Source organism: Alligator mississippiensis, chromosome 1 (assembly GCF_030867095.1).
Source record: "Alligator mississippiensis isolate rAllMis1 chromosome 1, rAllMis1, whole genome shotgun sequence".
NCBI lineage: Eukaryota > Metazoa > Chordata > Crocodylia > Alligatoridae > Alligator > Alligator mississippiensis.
The window spans coordinates 447,404,967-447,423,511 of record NC_081824.1 but is presented as its reverse complement, the minus strand read 5'-3'; the positions used below and the strand labels follow the sequence as shown (position 1 = coordinate 447,423,511).

The following is an 18,545-nucleotide window of genomic DNA, read 5'->3' as shown; positions in this document are numbered from 1 at the left end:
AGCATCAGCTGTTGCCAACATACTGTTCCACTCAGTGAAGTGCCATTAAGACAAATTAGCACAATATTGGGGAAGGGGGAGAGAGATAGGACAGGTTGGAAAAATTAACTGGGGGGGGGGGAGAGGGGAAGAGCCCCCTTCAAGAGTTAACCTTGGACAGACTGATAGGAATTTGATGACAGAGGGAAAAATGAAATGCAGGTGGAGGTATGGGAAATCCATCTTCTCATAATCCTGATCAAATTGCTTTTGTAAATGACACAACATACATGTGAAAATTTTTAGGGCCTGTACACCAAAATTTCTGATAGTTGGATACATGCTTGATTATTTTGGTGTATTCTTTATATCTGCACTATGTGTATTATAACCCTGTTAGAGATGTCTGTTATATTCTGCTTGCAGGAAATAGAGCTTCTGTGGTACTCAGTTCTTGCAGAACTATTACAACTGGGAATCAGATCCCATTTGATTAAAAAAAAAACCATCTCTGACCTGTTTGTTCCCATTGCTTAGTAGCCATCTAAGCTGGGGGTTTTTTTCTTTGTTGTTCTGACCTCATCTCTCACTGGAATGAATCCAGGGAGCTAGTGCTCTGCTTAACACAGTCCTCTGCCAGAAACCATATAGGTCAAATTATTAGAGGAAAGAAAAATGAAAGCTCTTTGGCAAAATTGGAAAAACAGATGTGCAAAAATTATTTGCTTTTCCAGAGACAACCCTGCCTGTTAAATAAATGCACATTGGGGGGAACATGATAAGTCTGTACAGTCATCACCATAGTGAAAACCTTGTGGTGACTTAATATAGCACAATCCTATATTTCTTTTAATGCTCACTGAGTTTTGGAGCTCACTGTCTATCTGGTAGCTAGTTTAAACACCTTTTGTAGATGGAATTTTGTAAGTGCTGTTCAAAGAGCATGCGTGGAATTGTCTCTGCTCATAACTTAAAATGTTTCAGAGAAGCTGGTGATTGTTAAAATAGTATCTGCTGAAACAAGCTGTGGATGTGGGGTGAGCAAAGTTTGTGACTAATCAGAACAGCTAGCATTCTTTCCATCTGATGGGGCAGGAGGCATGGCAAGGACATCTTTTTTTTTTTCTTCAAAGGATCTGTGTAATTATTTACTAAGCTTAGTTTAATGGAACTTCTTGATACACTATAAGCTAATTCCATGATTCAGTTCATGCAGTTGACCATGATTGTTTTAGTTCATATCTGTGGCTGGTTCTACACACTGTATCACAGGGGGTAATGTTAACAGGGCTATAATTCATAGAGTATCTAGTTGAATATCTCATGAAGCTGCAGGCACATCAAGAAATGCATGCAGGCATTTGGGATTACCAGAGTGTCAGCTGTAGTGGGACAATTATTTGTGATAATTATTGATTACATACATGGGTAGTTTTATATGTAATAAGTGTCAATACCAACCTGCAATTGCTGTTCAGAACAGCAGAGTCCCTTCCACAGGAGCTCAGTGATCTTCCCTGAGGCCCATTATAATAACCAAGTCAGACCTCTATAGTCATTAATACAGAACTGACAGGACCGGGAGATCCAGGAGCCTGGTCATGACTGAGTCCAGTAGACCCCTGGAAACAAATGGAAAAAAGTTGTCTCCTTCGCTTCAGATCTTGCCAGGGAAATATGTGGGATGTTTTCTTTTCTACTTCCAAGTTACTGGTCTTAAATCTATTCCATTGCCTTAGTTACCAACAGGGAGCTGTGGGGGAGCAGGCTATGTGAAATGAGATTAAATTGTCTATTCAGTTATAGCGCACAACTCTTTACCTGCCAGCAAGGCATCTGTAATATTCAGCATCAACAGAGTGGCCAAGGGCAGCATGAACACTTGGAAATGAAATGCCGTAACTGGAGGAGTTCTCTTCTAGCCTGCTGCAGGCAGTGGGCCTTCGGAGGAAATTCTAAATTCAGTGTATCTGTGCTTTGAGGAAATTTGAATTACTGCTGGCCTCCTCCCTACCTGTTACTTAGTAGAGAACATATCATCCAGTCTGCACCCTTTACAACTATCACTTCATTATAGCATCAAACTGGAATTGAACTAGAGGAGGATACTGAAACACCACTCTAAAAATGAAGGATATGGGGACAAATACAAAGTTATGGACCCCAAGAAAGAGCGAGAGAGAGCATCATTCACTGAAATTCATCACAGTCTGGATCAGGCCCCATGGGTCAGACGTGCTGTAGAAAGATTGATTCTGAAACAGTCCTCCTGCTCAGTGCTTCCCTAAAGTACTGTGATTGTTATTGATCTTTGGGAGAACAGTGTATTAACAAGGGAAAAGAAAAGTGAGGACTTGGTAAAAAACATATAAACCCTTCTAAAAGCTGGTGCAGAGGGAGCTGTGGATAGTCCAGCCAGACTCAGCTGGTTCCCACAAGTCCAGCTCTATTCAGATGATATAAAACTCTTTACTAGATCAAGTTAATTAAAAAAAATTTACCCTATTTCATTCAGACAATAATTAGAGAAGGAAGACAAGAGGTGTTTAAATTGCCATTTTGAAATTAGCTTTGTGAGAAATCCCTCCTTCCTTTCTGCACACTGACATGAATATGCATATTACAAGCCAAAGGCCAAATGTTGTCTTTGTTTATGTCTGACTAGTTGCTCATATGAATACAAATAAAAGCAGCCTTTATTTCCAGGGTCTCAGCAGATATCTGCCCTGAAAGACCAAGGGCCATATCAATCACTCGGAGTTTAGGTGTGTAATAGTATTCAAGCACTTAAATGCCTTTTGGGCCTGAACATAAGTGACTTGACCAAATGCAGACAGGAATCCTGTTTCAGAGAAGGAACTGAAGCCTTCCCCAGTCCAGGCTAGTGCCTGAGCCACTGGACCATCCTCTCATCAGAATCCTGAAATATGTAGGTAGAATATGATTCTTTGTTCCTTCACCCTTGAACCATAGTGTATTTGCAATTCTGCTGTGTTTTATACCTGTGCCAGTCCAGAGTGTATCTCTGACTTTGGGAGTTTACTCTGGAGCTCTGCCACTCTAGCTCAAAGCTAATCTTGCACCCTCAGAACTAAGGGGAACTACCGAGTGCTCAGCACTTCTAAATCAGCCCACTTTGGTGTCTAAACACAAACCCAGGAGACTAACTTCAGGCGCCTGTTTTGACACGCGTGGCTGGTGCATATTGTGATAGCACCCACTGTTCGCAAGGAACCGCACAGCCCCACTGGTTGAAGTGTTCTACACATACAGACAGGAAAGCTCTTGTCTGCTGTGCCCAAGCAAGATGTGCAGTTCAAATGGGGAAAATGCTTCCAAGTTAAATACTAGCACAGAAGAGACGTGCATGCCAGGACTGAGTAACCCTGTGATCTTAGTGTTGCCTTCAGTAAGGTCACTGGTGCAGCCCTGTCATGGCCCCTACCCATCATCAAAGTGGGACAGATGGACCAGGGCAGAGCCCAGGATCAGCCGCACACTGCCCATGTGCCACACTTGGGAGTACTCTGTGAAGTGTGGCGTACCCACTCACTCCAGCTCTGTGTGCACCAGATTCTGGAAATGAGGCAGTGCAGTGGCCATGTAAAGCAGCCCTAAGTGCTTCTCATAAGTTTTTTGTCTGCAATGTGCTTCCTGGGACGTGCACAGTGCTGTGCCAAGGCAGGCACATGTTCTCACTTTCAGGATCTGATGCACAAGAAATGTGCTGCTTGATGGTGGCACAGAGGCAGTGCAGGCTTGCTTCTTTTCTTTTAGGTGAGTCATAAAGCACTTTGCACATAGTAGGCTCTGCAGGAGTAACTCAGATAGTCCTGCTGTTGCTGGGCACTGTGCTTGTGTGTGGAGCACTGAGAGAGAAATCTCAGCAAGGTGCAAACAAAAACCCTGAAGAAACACCAAAGAACTGTCCAGCTATGTTGACCCCAGGAAAAACAGTGAAGGTACAGAAAGATGTATGTGGCATAAAGTGGGGGTTGGGATGCATGACTCCCCAGGCCTCAAGAGAGTCATGCGCACACTTTAGTACAGTGCTTAGAGAGCCTTTGAGGAATAATGGCACACACAAAGGTGCTGCTACTTACCAATGAGCTGGGCTTCCAATGAGAAACACCCCTCCTCCCCCAGCATCAGTGTGAAGAATGGTTTGACTAGGTTGGGTCAGTGAGGTGAAATCATGAATCCTTCAGACTACAAAGAGAACACATCCTGTGGAAACGGCATGCTGCACAGCAGAGAGCCTCTGGGTGCTGACAAATTTCCTGTGTTCCTGTTAGTGCAGTACTGCTGTCTAGCATGGTCACTAAATCCATTGCTTGACTTGAAAGAATAGGTACTGTGTGCTATTTAGGTGAAAATGAGTGATGAAGCAAGTATACAACAAGGGAGAGGATCTAGAGTTAATAATAGCAATGCTACTTCTAATCCTCCCCCACGTCCGCACGATCAGATGCAAACACACAAGCTACATTCACATCAGTCTGGGAGGATTGCCTAGCAGGTACCAAGAAGAGATATGGTTAAGGCACTGAACTGAGACTCAGGTAAGCTGGGCTCACTTCTGAACTGCCTTTATGGCCACCTGAAAGTCGCTCAACTCCAGATCCAAATCAGTAGATTAGGTCCTTGTCTGGGGCTTGGAATTAAGTTAAGTGCTAGCAACCACAAGCCCCATAAATGTCTAAACTCACTTAGTTCCTACACTTTGGTGCAAAAAGATATATAGGCGCCTGAACTTAGGCTTTTGAGAAGTAGCCCAAGTCCAGGGTTGCCAACCCAAGAACATGTTTTCACTGACAATTGTAAAGATTTTTATTGATGGCCAGACTTTTTTACTGATATATGTTATACATAGTGTAAATGTAACTCTTCTGCTAGGCCTTGCCCTACTGCCAGGCCCTAGTTTAAAGGGCTGGGTTCAAATTTCAAGGTTTAACATCAAACATAGCAAAAAGTATAAAGTTTGGTTGTCAGTAAACAGTTTGCAGTAAAAAAAATATTCAGTTGGCAACTCTGCTTGACAGCACGTATGGTTTTACAGGGTGGGGGTGATTAAGGGCCCCCTAAGTACTGCCTATCCTGAAGTCCCTGACTGCACCCTGCATCATGTTTCCCACATCCCAAGCTCACCCCCTAGTCCAGGATGGGCAACTATTTGGGCTGGAAGGCCACTTAGGGAGTTTTGGCGAGGTACCGCAGGCCAAGTCCTGCCTCTCCCAGCCCTCAACAGCTTACCCAAATTCCCTAAGTGGCTCTGCTCCAGGGCCCAGCCCTGCACTGTCACCTCCCCAAGATCCTGGCCCCAGTCCCACCTGCCTGTCTTGCTCCCAAACACTACTCCGTGCTCCACTGCAGCCCCATCCCATCCATCTGGCCAGGTGCACCCTGCCCACGTGGGACCCGGGCCGGTATCCGTGACACTCCCAGCGGTGGATGTGGGGCAGACAAGCTGGGGTGCCCAGGCAGTGGGGCCAGCTTTGGCAGCAGTGACAACACTGGCAGCAGCAGCCAGAAGAAGTGGCCACCACCGGGGCTGCTGAGAAGTGGAGTCTGGCCATCATGCCACTCCAGCCCTGCCCTGCAACCAGGGGTGGTGGGACCAGTGCAGGTGTCATGGCTGGGACTTCCCCTTGCACCTAGGCTGGGTAGGGCTGAGCGACCTGCCACAGGCCTTATTAAATCCCTTGGCAGGCTGAACTTTATACACCGTTTCAATTTAGGGGCTTCTGTCACTGTTACAGAACAGGGGCAGGCATCACTGAGGAAAAAAAATAAAAGTGATGAGGGGTCTGATCTTTCTTGTTTTTCTTGCAGAGACTGCCCACCTCTCTCATGGCTTGGGTGGTGAGCTGCTGGTTGCCCCTGAGCTGCAGGGGGTCTCGGACCTTCCCTCCGCGGTGGTGGCACCCCCCAGGCAGCACCCACCTGCTAGCAGCCCACCCAGGAGACCCTGGGGGGCACTGCTGCTGCAGAGGGAAGGTCTGCGAGAAAAGAAAAAAGAATCAGGCCCCTCAATGTTTTTTCTTGGCAGAGCCTTCCTGCATGAGCTGCCACTAGGTTGTGCAGCCCCTGAGCTGCAGGGGGGTTGGGTACTTCCCTCTGTGGCAGCGTCACACCCTGGGGCTGCCTGGGCGGGGTGCTAGCTGGATGGGTGCTTCCCTAGCTCGCAGGCAGCACCCGGCCCAATCCAACAGTGCATGGGGCACTGGAAGCCCAGGTGTGCTCTGAGAAGCTGGGGCTTGGCAGGCTTCCAGCGCCCTGCGCACTGTCCTGGCTGCCTGGGACTACCTGGGAATGGGCTGGCTTGCCGCTGGGGCAGTGCAGGAAGGCAGCAGGAGGGCAGCTGGGTGAGCTGGTGGCCAGAGAAGGTGGCAGAGATAGTGCACAAGGTGCTGGAAGCCTGCCAAACCCAAGCTTCCACGAGCATGCCTGGGCTTCCCTTATGCACCATCCCTGCCACCTTCCTCAGCCACCAACACACTCAGCCGCCCCCCTGCCACCTCCCCATGCTGCCCCAGGGACAAGCCAGCCCATTCCCAGGGCAGTACAGAGAGACGGCAGGAGCTGTTTGACATGTACACATGACAGATTTTTTTGTCCACAATGGGACAATTTGCCATGACCAAACTAAAACACATCAGCGGTGGTTTAAATTGCCACACTCAAGAAAAAAGTTGACAAAAAACCTGCACGTGCACATGCTGATGCCATTATGCTAGGCAAATGGCGATTTCTCGTCACTTTTCATCATGTGTACAAGCGTCCCCTGAGAACAGAATGGAAGTGATTGAAGGGTTCTCAAATAAAGACTCCTGAACTGTTGTTGGAAATGATTAATACATTAACACCAATGAAAACGATACGCTGATGGCTGGAAAAATGGAGAGAACTTATTTTCTGAATAACATTGGGCTGTCTCTGCAGCTCTCTGAAGTGGGAAAGAAAATCTGGGAATCCTTTAGGTCCTGATCCAAACACATTGAAATCAGTGGGAGCTATCCCATCAATTATAATAGGTTTTGGATCAAGGCTGCACTTCAGGAATGGAATAAAATGTTAATTGGCTTGAACTATTTGTGTTTACTTTTCCATCATCTAGAGTTTGACTGTAACCAGGATCAAGGGCAGTCTTGCAGACGTTTACACACACACTTAACTTTACTTACTACATTGTGAGTAGCCCTATTCCTGGGAGTAAAGTGAAAGCAGGTGTGTGTAGGAGTTTGCAGGATGGGGACTTTAGTAACCTGGATCACCTAAACCAGTGGTTCATAATCTTTTTTGTACCAGGACCCATTTGTAAACATCAGTGGCCAGTCCTGCCTGACCCAGTGCCCCTCCGTCCTGACCAGCTGTCTCTAGCTCCCCAGTGTGTGGGGCAGGGAGGGTGTGTGGGGTGGGAGAGGCTGGAACTCTGCCAGCCTGCAAGGGAAAAGCTGCGGTTTCCCATGTTGTTGTCCTTTAAAGGAAATTCCATTTTTTTAAGTTGTCCACCACCCTTTCATATATTCCTGTGACCCAGGGGTGGAGATATGCTGACCTAAATCAACTGCATGCTAAGTGACTGCAACAGATCTTGCAGGGAAACCTATTCATGGCCTCCTTCAAAGACAGTCCTGTCCTTTGCCTCGGTCCTGAGAAGGCAGGGGCCTGTGAGGTGTGCTGAAGGCCTGTCATGCACTGCTGGCACAGTCATCCCCAAACTATTTTAACTTCTCTGTTTGGCAAATGCAGGGCTGCTCCAGAAGTGGAAATACACTGCGGTTGCAGGTGGGGGTAGGGCAGAGAGGATTTTGTTTTTAAAAGCACCCATTTAGCCAGGTTTGAGCCCAAATGCTTTTATGCATTTAATATTCTAAGCAGTCCTAACAGGGTGGTGGGGGCAGAGCCCATGTAATGGCCACTGGCGTCAATGTCTGCAGTGCAATCAGCCCTGGAGCCCCCCAGTTGGGGGTCAGTCACCCAAGACTGCCCCTGTTGAGCCCTCCCTCTGCCTTCAGTTATTAGAAGCCGGGTGTGAACCCCGGCCTCCCGTCCAAGAGACCAGCGGGTCGCGTCTGCAGCCCGGCTGCGACCTCCCCTCCCATCCCACGCCTGCTAGGAGCTGGCCCGGGCGTGCACACGCGCGCTTGTACGTGTGCATGCGCGTATTTGCGCGTGTGCACATGTGCGCGCATGTGCATATGTGTGCGTTTAGGCGTGCGTGTTTTTGTGCAGGCGTGTGTATTGGGGGGTGTGTGCACGTGTGCGTCTGTGCATGTGCGCGCGCGTATGTGTGTGCGTGCACGCGTGCGTGTTTTTGTGTGTGCGTGTGCATGTGCGCGCGTGTGCGGCGGTCGATGCCAGGGCCCCGGGCCGGGCGGGAGCGGGCGGCGCTAGGGCCCGGGGGCGGCCGCGCGGACATTCCCCGCATTCCAGGCTGAATGGGCCGATTGTTGCGCGGGTCCCGCGCGCCCGCCCCGCCCCGCCCTAGCCAGGAGCGCCCATGCGGGCGGCGGGCGCTGCCGGGCGCGGGCGGAGAGGTAACGCGCGGTGCGGGGCAGGGAGGGGAGGCTGAGGCGGAGGCTGGCGCGGGGAAACCCCCAGAGCTCCTGGTGTCTTCACGAGCCCCGTGCCCGGCCTCCCTCTGCCCAGCGGCAGCAAGAGTCACCGCTCCTGGTCACTTCTAGACGAGGCTCGGAGGAGATCAGGGCTGGCAGGGAGGTCACCTCGGCCAGCAGGACCTGCCCCCGCTACATCAGCCCAGCCCCGGCGGTGGCCAGCCGGGGCTTAACGACCTCCAAGGATGGAGGGAGAGAGCTGGGGGATGCTCCCTGTTGCAAAGTGCTTCTAAAGTCTCCCAGGACCCGATTATTTCCCTGCGTTTTTCCTCTGGAAAAAAAAAAAGAATAGCAGCGGAACAGGTCAAGGATAATCGAGGAGTGACCAGAAGTTGGGAGGTATGTTTCCTGGCTGTGTTGAGGGATTGATGTTTCCAGCGTTTGAGGACAGTTTTCTCGATGCTTTAATAGAGAGGGGTGCAACACTGCAGGGATCGTGTCCATCTAAACTTCGGGGCCCGGGACGAGGTGTCTGTGGTAGCAATCGTAGCCTCTCCTTATTTAAAGGGTGGTAGTGCTCGGCTCTGAATTCGTTAGAAACGTGCTGTGTCCGACAAGTGGTAGCGCATCTGTGTGAGAGGCCAACTGCTCCCTTTGAAACATTTTCATTTCAGTAATGGCAGGGGCATTAATAAGGACCCCATCGGTTACTACCCTGCAGTGCACAGACCTGAGAGGGGGTGCGGGAGCATTCGCGAGGATGAGGAGGAAGGAGCTCTTAGGATATGTTTAGCGCTAGGTGAAGATAACGGTCTTTTTGGATGTTTGTGCCTAGCAGGTTTAGTCGGGGTTAAGACGTTAACAACCAGTAGTAATGCCTGTGAAAGGCTTCAGAGAAGCAAAAAGGGATAAGTAAGGTATTTTCTTTTGCAGCCCGGGGGGAAGGGTGGTCAGAAAACTGCTTTAATATTTAGGTTACATGTTAGTAGAGGAAGGTAAAACCTACCGAGGCACAGGACAAATTGATTTGGCTTTAAAGTGATGTCTCAATTCTAGTCCATTTAAAATAAGTTTAAAATGAAATTTTAGATGCTAAACCCTGCTTAAGAGCCTCCTGCTAGTATTTGTGGTTTTACATTTACCTGTTTAAAAAAAGAAAGTTCTTTTCTTTTATTTTCTTTTATTGCTATATGAAAGACCCACACAAATAAGAGTAAAATTGATTGTTTTCACAGCAGAAACAGTGCAAATGACTGCACACAGAGTGCTGTCAAACACTCCACAGAGGAGGAACTGTTACTTGTATCTAATTTGTCAGTCAAGGCATTTATAAAGCCCACATCCCTCTAGGTTCTGAGTGCATATACTGTAGTAACCTAATTTTACAGTAGTAGATCAAAACAAAAAAACAAGCTTGCGGAGCAGGAGTGATCTGAGGACCCCTTTATTTTTTTGCATGAAAATTTGAGGAGTGTGTATCTGACATCTGTTGCAATTAAAAAGGTACAACTATTTGTAAATACTGGAAGGATTTGTTACTTCAAAGGTGGCCTTGTCAGTATTTTAACAAAAGGTGTTTGTGTGTTGATTGCTTCAGACAGTTAAAAAGTACATAACTCTCCAGTTGGAATGAACTGCTCCTTGAAGCCCATCGCCCTGTACCTGCGTGTGATGTCTGAGCATGTACTTTGCTGTGGTGTCACAGCTAATAATAATTTTATAGCTGCCATAGTCCAGGGCTGGCTTCACTAGTGTAGTCTGGTGGCTTGAATGTGGGACTGGGATTTGGGGGACTTTGATTCTAGTCCTTGCTTGGCTACTGCTAGCCTGGGTGGGCAACACTGAGCCATTTCCCTCTGCCCTGGGCTCCCCAGCTATAGAATGGGAATAGGATTGTAATATGAGTCTCTTTAATAAAGCAGCTGAGCCTTATAAAGAGCTTTGAGATCTTCAGACAAAAATTGACATAAAACCTAGCTTTTATATAGCATTTTTTTCATCAGTAGATCTCTATAAACACCTTACAATGATTAACTGATTATGCCTCGCAGTATGTGTGGAAATAGCTTTATATTGATCTCAGTAAACTTGTCAAACTCAGTAGGATGAAAGCTACTCCAGAGCTACTATCTGAAGCAGAGCAGAGCAATCCTGAATACCATTTTAGGACAGGAGGTGAAGCACATTGACCTTGCTGTAACTGCAGAGGGAATGTAAATGGGCAGAAAGCAATCACCAAAGTGACCAGAGAAATCCAGTGAATGTCAAATTGGCCAATAGGCATTGTAGAGGGCCTGGCACAATGGGACTGTGACCCACCTTGGTCTCTTGGGCATGACTGTCATGCAAATAGCAACAAGGGGTCAGTCAGTGAGGTTTTTTGGAGGCAGTTTAGTCCAGCGCATGACACACTGGGCTCTGGCTCTGCTTCTAGCTCATGAGACAAAATTGGACAAGTTGTTTCATCTTTCTGTGCCTCAGGTTGCCCCTTCTGTGAGCTGAGAGTGGTGGTGCCCATCTCCTTCATCCATTGCTTTGACAACCCTGTCTGAATAAACCTGAGTGAGGCATTATTACTGCTATAGTTGTGTGGCCCAGTTTAGCACTGTTTTATATCTGCTGCCTCAAAAGATATAAAGTAATAGAAATGCAAACCTCTGTTTGATGCTGTCGAACAGCCAAACATTCTGGTTTTTGCTGTGACTGTCAGCAAATGTGAGCTTGTGAGACCCTCTGATGTGGCCGTCCTGGGCAGGGGGCTGCATCAGAGGCTCTCTCAGGCTCACATTTGGCCTGCGGGCTACACACTGGAACTGTTCGAAACTGTGTAGAATATAGTTGGCTCAGTGTTAGTGAGCTCTGCTGAAAGGCAGATCTGCTGGCACATGCACAGCACTAAGTTGGTTACAGTATGTCTGACTTAGGCAGGCTTCCAACCTGGAAGTAGTGTGGCTGCTTCAGTGTGGTGTGGCACATGCCTGAATGCTGGCACCATCCTGGGGTGGCATTGTCTTGGTTTGGGCTGTCATCATTCTGTGGCCCCATGGTACTTGCATGCATACCTGCAGGGTGGCCTGCCTTCAACTGGAGGGGTGGGCAGTGCCCCCACCTGGATTATTCTGTAGCCTAGTGGTCTGGGAGCTCCTGGGAGAGCCAGATGTTGGGTTTGAGCCCCTCAGGCAGAGGAGGAGATAGGATTCAGGTCTCTTGCTTCCTGGATGACTTTTAACCAAGTGGCTCTTGCATCAATGGGTGGTGTGGGGGCGAACAGCTACTGCCAACTCTGTTTTTGAATATATGCTGCTGTGGTTGCTGTGTTGTCTGTGTATATTAGGTATGTTCAGAGTACACCAAGGGGCTTAAGCTCCTCCCCGCTTCATTTCTGGATGGAAATGGGCCTGAGGCTCCGAGCTGCTCAGACTGGTGCAGTTCTGCACACATGCAAAGACAGAGCTGCGGGCATCTGAAGAACTTTCAGGCCAAAAAAGTTTATAGCGTGGAGCTTAAAAACTGTATATGGCCTGTTTCTTCGCTCCCTTGCCGCAGTTTTAGGCTGCTGTTGCTTTACTGAGATCAATGGATCTAGAAGTCTTGCATCTTAGAGTTATAGCTGAATTGGATCACTTTGGGGATGGGCTTGGTTAAGATTATCAGACATTTCAGATCTACCAAGTTGGGTTAATTTTAGTTCTGTAGGACAAAATGGTTGGTCCCAAAAGGAGAGTCTATAGAAAGCCCAAGTCATAACCTTCAATACTGAAAGGAATTTCACTGCTAGTAGCAACCAGATTGAATTAAAACTGTATACCCACACACTTATTTGAATTTAGGGATAACAGAGTGGCTGTCTCCTTAACCAGTTAGACAGCAACCATGCCAGTTCTGAGGGGCTCTGGATAGCTCTCAGGTGTGTGGCTGATTTCATGCTGTCCCTATCCCGTGTAAATGCAGGGGTAGTGCTACAGAGATGGTGAGAGGCTGTGGGGTGAGGGCAGGGAGCCTACTGAGTAACAAGATAATTGGAAGCGGGAAGACAGCTGTGCTGGCTAATGATCCCTGGATGGAGGAACTGATCTTCATGCCTGGGCTACAAAGAGAATGTGGTCAGTCTGGTTGAATACTGACTTACTGGTATGTGGAGTGTGTGTGGGAGGCAATAAGTGAAGAGAGAGGTTTGAGTGAATGGAAGAGATCAAAGGAGTGTGGGGATGTGTGAATAGGGTGAGACGGGAGGAATGCTGGTGAGGTTCTGGGGGGGAACAAGAAGAAGAAAACTTCCTTTTTTTTTCTTCCTACTTCCTGTAGGGAGGGAGAGGTAGAAAAAGGAGTAGAAGTTGGAGAAGTGGGACCTGAAATTAGCTGTGGCCTGTGAGGAAGAGGGGAAGAGATGCCAAATGCACAGAAGCTGGTGAGCAAATATCTCAGACAGGAGGAGGGTAGAGCACAGAGTGAGTTGGGGAAGAATGAAGGATTGTTCAGGGTGATTTTATAGTTTGAGGATCTGGGATTGCATTTTTGATGCAGAAAACAGAATGACAAGAGGTAGGGGGCCGGGTGAGGGAGAGGGGAATAAGATGACAGGCCATACCTCAGGGGTGGGCAAAATATGGCCCGTGGGCCGAGGCCATTCTATCTGGCCTCCGGGGCCCCTAAAAAATTTAGAAAATTAATATTTATCTGCCCTTGGTTCCTGTCAAAAATGACAGGAGCCAAGGTCAGTAGGACCCAGGGGAAGCCTGGCAGGCTCCCACAACAGCAGGAGCTGCCCAGCCCCGCCCCCCAAGCTGGAAGCCCCAGTAGGGGCTTCTGGCCTGGGACCAGGTGGCTGCCTTGGCTGAAACTGCAGGGAAGGGGGGAGGGCAGGGGAGGATCCTGGGCAGGGAAGAACCCCAGAGAAAAGCTGAGGTGTGGGGGAGGGGTGGGGAGAGGGAAGCTGTCCCTCCCCAGCTCCATGGCTGCACTGCAGTTGCTCACAGCCTGCATGGGGCTGCCGGTGCCTGCTCTGGACAGCCCCATGCGGGCTGCTAGTGGCTGCATCAGGGAACACCAGCCACCGGGCGGGCGAGGGGCCGCCTTTCCCCCACACTCAACATCAGCTTGTAACCTGGCCCCACTGCCTTGGCCGGAACTGCAGTCGGCCCCCCCGCTTGCCACACTGGGCAATATTTGCCCCTGTCGCCTCTGCGGCCAACCACGCGAGCTCTGAGCGGGCAGCAGCAGCCAAAACTGCCTGGCGTGGCAAGCAGGGGGGGCCACAGCTGATGCTGCTGCATGCAGCCCCGATGGGCGAGTCCAGAGCCAGCGCGGTGCCCAGGCTGCCAGTGGGGCCGGATTACAAGCTGGTGCTGAGTGTGAGGGGGAAAAGTGGCCCCTCACCTGCTCTGTGGCTGGTGCCCCGTGCTGCAGCTGCTCACAGCCCACTTGGGGCTGCCTGTGCCTGCTCCAGACAGCCCCGCATGGGCTGTGAGCACCTGCAGCAGGGAGTGCTGTCCACAGGGTGGGCAAGGGGCTGCTTTTCCCTGCGCTCACCTTCAGCTTCTTCCCTGCCGGCAAGCAAGGGGTTGGGGCTCTGCGCTGCCCTCTGCCTGTACTGCGGGGCTGGGGGGCACTGGGAGTGGTGTGGGAGCCAGCGCGAGCATGGAGCCTGCACCAGTCTCCTGGGGCCAATGCCAGCGGGGCCCAGAGCAGGGTGGCAGGAGTGTGGGGTCCCAGCCAGCAGGGGCTCTATGGAGCCGGGCCAGCTCCCCCCTCTCCCTGCTGGTGCAGCCCAGCCCAGCTCCACAGACCCCTGTGCCCTGCTCTGGGCCCCACTGGTGCTGGCCCTGGGACATTGATCCCAAAACACTGGGACATTGGTCCCAAGATGGTGACATGGGGGTGGGATACCCATGTGGCCCTCCACAGCCTGCCAAAACTGGGTAAGCAGCCCTCTGCCCAAAATAATTGCCTGCCCCTGCCATACTTTAACAGGGGGGCTTACTGGTTCCAGTATGGACACGGGAACTTCACAGAATGAATGCTTTAACACAGGATGGCTGGTGGAGGGGCACACCTCATAGTTGTTGCATGTGACCTATAAAGGTAAGAACTGGGGCAGTGGCTGGATTGGCAGCTGACATGGGTGTGAGGGAGCTGAATGGTGGAGTGAGGAAAAAGGGGTAAGATGCTGCTTAAGCAGCAGACCAGCTTGTGTGTTAGGCGAAGCTGTGATGCATGAGGCAAGGTGTTGATTGTGAGCAGGTGTGCCCCACCTGTGCTTGACTTCACTGTCCTTACTGTCACCCAATGAGAACCAGGATGCAGTTGCCTGACTCCACTTTAGTCGTGCCTTACTCTGTCCCTAGGCCCCCTTAGCGCTACAGAAGGAGTAAGGCACCGTTCCAGGGAGGGAGGCAGTAGTGTAGCAGGGGAGAAAGGGGGTGAGTGGGGCAGTAGTATAACAAGGGGGTGCCAGAATAGCATGTGCTGCCACAATTAGCTCAACCCTTGCTGCTGCCCAGGGCACGGACCCTGTTCATTATGTTTCTGGTTGGGGAACCAGAACCCAGCCAGCAGCATACAATGAACGGAGCAGGGAGGGCTTTTCAGTGCCTTACTGCTGTGGTGTCTGATCATCAACAAACTTCAAATGCCTCCCAGCCTAGTTTTGCTGTCTGAAGTGCTTCCAGACATGTTTTGTTGCATCAAAGCCATCCCTAACAGAATTGACTCCGTTTCTGTATTTAAAAAGGATGTGTTTATTGCCCAGCTGCCTACCTGGCAAACACAGCCTGATCTCTGAAGCCTTTGAATCTCATTCATCTTCAGTAACTGCACATTGAAGGCAGCCTTTATTTAAACCATTGTTTAACTGCATTGTCTTCAGTTATAATTTAGGGTGGATACATGTATCTGAGGTTTGAAGTGACATAACTGAGGGCAGAAAAATAATAACCAGAGGTGAGAAATGGGAGGAAAAGAGCTGGGTGATTTTCAGACCACAGGTGGTGCTTGCAGGGCTGGCAGGCAGAGAAAGGTATATTTGAATTTTTGTACAGGGCACTTAGTAAACAAAAGCCTGGTGCCAGTATACTCTGTATAGCCACTTTTCAGAGCAGAACTGCTCTTTACAGACCAGATTTGGTGAAATGTTCCTCCCTCTTTCAGGTGGGAATAGTTTGTACTTTGCAGCCCTCATACTTGGAGCCTGGAGGGAAATGGCTGAATCCATGTACTTTCAAGAGAGGCTATCTGCTAATGTAATAGTCCCAATGGAAACTTCAATGCTTAGGAATATTTTGTGGATTTGGGAAAATCCCAGGGGGATTTTCCCTTCATAAAACAATTTATTTTTGGCAGCTGTGGGACAGATATAATGTGGTTCCCATTTGTTTCCTGAATTTTAACATCAAACAGCCTTTATTTTGTTTGGAGCCATGGACCTAAACCTAAGTGTCATCATCTTAATCACCTTTCTCCATGAGAAGAACCATAGAAAAAATCATTAGGCTTCAGCTTTTGACCTTTGTGAAGAGCAAATCAGTACAGTTACCTCTTTGTGACTTCTTATGACAGCATCAAATGCTATTCTCGATTTCCTAGGTGTAAATCAGGAATAAGACTTAGAAGTCAGTGAAGTAATTCCAGTTTTATACCAAGATTGATGAGAGAAGAATTTTATCCCACTCAACAAAGGGCAATTGATTAATCTCAAATGGTAGCAGATATGGATGGCACTGTGTATCAACCTGAATGTCATACACCTTCTTTTCAGTTAGCAGGTCTGTGCTAAGCCAATCCATAAGTAGGTTATATCTGCAGTGCAAGGCAGTTGATGCACTCTTTCAGCACCAACATTTCGAAATACCTAGCACTGTCTTATTAACTGGGTGGTAACTGGTAACATGACTCTCTGTAGTGTCTTGGGGGGCAGAAGCAGGGAGGGTAGTTTGCTTTTTTGACCTTTTCTATGATACAGCAATTTAGGAAAGCATGGTTGGGATAATCTGCCATGAAACAGTCCTTTACATTTTTGGTTATGGCTGTCTTCTACCATAAATATAAGTATGCTTCAGATGAAGGTAGTTGCAGGGATTAGGCTCTTTTGCATGGACTTAAGTTGGAGAACAACTAGGCTGAACATTTGGAGACAGATACTGTTCTCATTGTAGTCAGTAGCAAAGCTCTCTCTGACATCACTGACTTCACCCTTCCATCTGTATTAGACAAGCAGCACGAGGCTCCTTGGTCCAGCAACACAAGCTTAGTTCTGTGGTTATGTTTAAGACTTACTCTTGTTTAAGCAGTTGAGAAGGGCAGATCTGGAAGCCTCTGTCTGAGTTATGCCCGTGCAGTGGGGCCCATGGTCAGTAGTGCAGACCTGGGCTGATTTCTGCTTACTTGCAACATTGCTGTGATCTACAGAGTAGTGGGAAGTGGCAGAGAACTTGGCCTCAGCATCTGTAAATCAAAGAGCAGTTCCTGGAGCTGGTGCAGTTAAGGTATTCCCGTTTCTGTAGCAAACATCACACAAGGGTGTGATGTGGCATCATATCCAGCTACCTCTGACTCCCCAGCAAAATTGATCAGGTACCCGTTTATAGCTGCTGATAGCCTCTGGAACGAATCTAGAGCAGAGCTCAAACCCATGCCTCTGCGGCTATAGTAGGACACTGTAAGCACCCACCCCCAGTGCCTGTAGTAGTTAGGTAATTTTAAGTCAAATCTTTATCACTTTGTAAAAGTAACTCTAGAATTATTGGAGTCTGGCCTTAGCCCTGGTGTAGGTTATTACTTTGACCTAGTCATTTTACTGAGACCAGGAAATAAAAACAGTTATCTTACTAGCACTTCTGTATAATGCTGTTTTTAAAAGCAGTGTGTCAAGAGTGACAGCATAAATTCCACGCTATGCTTTGTAAATGAAGAGTGTATAATACTTTCATATATTTTTTCTGGTGGAAATGGGACTAATTTTTTTTCTCTTTAACCTGCCATTTGGGGGAAGGAGGAGAAATTCAGAGGCACTTCTTAGTGTAGTTTCATCACTGAGAACCAGTAAAATTGATAAAGCAAGTGATTATGGCTCCCTCAGCCAGTCTCTGATCTGTTGATGCTATAAACCAGGCCTGCAGGCTGGATGCCTCTCACCCAGTTGGGGGTGTAGCCTGCCCTGGAATTCAAGGCCTTTTGGCTCTCCTGGCCATGGCCATAGTTGGGGAGTTTGGCTTGCTATTGCTGCTGCCTTTGGTCTCACTGCCACTGCTGGTGGATCCCCGCTCCCATACCCCTCACCTCTTCCAGACCTGACACTGCCCTTTGCATCTGGCTAGGGCTATTGAATTGATGCAACTAAATTAGATCTGACCCATGAGGAGCTACAGTTTGGATGTAGCCTAGGATCCCAGGGGAGTTTGACACCCCTGCTACAAACTATAGAAAGTGTCTAGTAATCTGAGGTGAAGCATTAAGTCAAAATGTGGAAGCTTAACTACTTTAAAGCCTGTGCATACCTTGTTCTGCTCTCATTCTGGCCTCATCCCAGCTTAATTTAATGCCCACAAGTTTGTTGGAGTAGTTCAGAGAGAAGAGCTATTTAATTTAAAGGATGATGTTGGCCAAGAAAGAGGGGTGTAGTGTAGCTGTGAGTAAACAGAAGCTGGAACTTAAAGGAAAGTTTGTAACCCTCAAAGGACTGAGAGTCTGAAAGAGAGACCTTCCACCCCCTAAAAAAGGGACAGCAGCAGAAAACCTTTCTTATTTCATAATGCAGTTTGATAAATTTGGGGAAAGGATTCTGTTTTGATTATCTGATGTAGCAGGGACTCGTTATATATAGCTGATTCACCTATCATTTTTGATATACTGGTGCAATCAAGTAGGTAAATGGTCAAGTGATATTAATTGTACCAGTCACTTTCTGAGACTGGAAAATGTATTTACTTCTAAAGGGAATCACTATGGTAAAATAAATCAGAACTTGAACTCCAGTTTTGCAAAAGTCTGCCCGATAATTTGCAGCAGTTTGAT

General features: G+C 48.4%; 1 protein-coding gene across 8 annotated transcripts in view; it reads left to right on the top strand.

Annotated features, from left to right (window-relative positions):
- The window catches only part of AMOTL1 (angiomotin like 1), a 167,987-nt gene that overhangs the window by 23,831 nt on the left and 125,611 nt on the right, over window positions 1–18,545 (top strand). For 2 of the 8 annotated variants that reach the window (XM_014611255.3, XM_019483643.2), the window contains exon 1: window positions 8,385–8,936. The exons of the other annotated variants lie outside the window; for them this stretch is intronic. The gene's annotated coding sequence lies outside the window, so the exon portion shown is untranslated. Of the gene's footprint in view, window positions 1–8,384; window positions 8,937–18,545 lie in introns of those variants that run through there. 8 annotated transcript variants of the gene reach the window in all.